We start from the raw sequence: 1660 nt of genomic DNA, 5'->3' as shown, positions 1-1660 counted from the left end.
GGTGTCACAGCTCACAGCAACCTCAAACTCTTGGGCTTAAGCAATTCTCTTGCCTCAGCCTCCCAAGTAGCTGGGACTACAGGTGCCCGCCACAACACCTGGCTGTTTTTGGTTGTAGTTGTCACTGTTGTTTGGTAAGCCAGAGCTAGATTCAAACCTGCCAGCTCCAGTGTATGTGGCTGGTACCCTAGCCACTGAGCTATAGGCACCAAGCCTTAATACGAAATTTTTTTTTAAGTTTTGCTTAAGGGCCAGGCATGATGGCTCATACCCGTAATCCTAGCTCTGGGAGACTAAAGCAGGTGGATTATGGATTGCTTGAGATCAGGAGTTCAAGAGCAGCCTGAGCCAAGAGGGAGAACCTGTCTCTAAAAATAGCTGGGTGTTGTGTGGGCACCTATAGTCCCAGCTACTCAGGAGAATGAGACAAGAGGCTCACTTGACACCCCCTCAAAGAGTTTGAGGTTGCTGTGAGCTATGATTCCACAGCACTCTACTGAGGGTGACAAACTAACATTCGGTCTCAAGGATGGTGCCTGTGGCTCAAAGGAGTAGGGCTCCAGCCCCATATGGCAGAGGTGGCAGGTTCAAACCCAGCCCTGAGCAAAAGAAACTGCAACAACAACAAAAAAAATTCTGTCTCAAAAAAAAAAGAAGAATAAAAAATAAGTTTTGCTAAGCAAATTTGCATTAAAAAGTTTGTAGTACAGCTAGTCATAGTGGCTCACACTCAACAATCCTAGCACTCTGGGAGGCCAAGGCAGGTGAATAGCCTGAGCTCAGAAATTTGAGACCAGCCTGAGCCAGAGCGAGACTCCACCTCTACTAAAAATAGAAAAATAAGTCAGGCATTGTCACAGGCACCTGTAGTCCTCGCTAGTCTGGAGGCTGAGGCAAGAAGATCCCTTGAGTCCAAGAGTTTGAGGTTGCTATGAGCTAAGACACCACAGCACTCTACCCAGGGTGACAAACTGAGACTCTGTCTCAAAAAAAAAAAAGAATATGGTAGATAGATACACATAATGGAATACCATTTAGCTATAAAAAAGAATATAATCAGGTCTTTTGCAGCAACTTAGAACTAGAGGTGATTATCTTAAATGAATCAACTTAGAAATAGAAAGTCAAATACTTCATGTTCTCATTTATAAGTAGAAGGTAAATAATGTATACACATGGACAAAGAATATGGACTAACAGAAGCTGGACGCTTGGAAGGGTGAGAATCTAGTAGGGGGAGAGGAACAAGAAACTATTTAATGAATACAAGGTACATAATTCGGGTGATGGTTACACTAAAAACACAGGCTTCACAGCTATGTAATTTATCCATCCATGTAACAAAGTTGCTTGTAACCCTTAAAATTAAACAAATTTAATAAAGGTTTGCAGTATTTATCTGTTTAAAAAAAATTTTTTACCTCCTAAATATCTCGAAATGTCTACTTCTCTCAATCTCTACTTTCATCTCTTGAATTCAAACTACCAGTTTTTTATATAAACTACTTTAAGAATCCCAAACTATGGCTCGGCGCCTATAGCTCAACCGGCTAAGGCACCAGCCACGTACACCTAAGGTGGCGGGTTCAAATCCCTAGCCCGGACCCGCCAAACAACAATGATGGCTGCAACCAAAAAATAGCCGGGCGTTGTGGCGGGC

The 1660-nt window shown here is 42.8% G+C and overlaps 1 protein-coding gene across 2 annotated transcripts in view; it reads right to left on the bottom strand.

Annotated features, from left to right (window-relative positions):
- The window catches only part of RRM1 (ribonucleotide reductase catalytic subunit M1), a 57836-nt gene that overhangs the window by 31726 nt on the left and 24450 nt on the right, over positions 1-1660 (bottom strand). The window lies entirely within an intron of this gene.

This window comes from Otolemur garnettii, unplaced genomic scaffold (genome assembly GCF_000181295.1).
Source record: "Otolemur garnettii isolate 467f Iridium unplaced genomic scaffold, OtoGar3 scaffold00001, whole genome shotgun sequence".
Taxonomy (NCBI): domain Eukaryota; kingdom Metazoa; phylum Chordata; class Mammalia; order Primates; family Galagidae; genus Otolemur; species Otolemur garnettii.
This window is presented reverse-complemented; position numbering and strand designations above follow the sequence as displayed.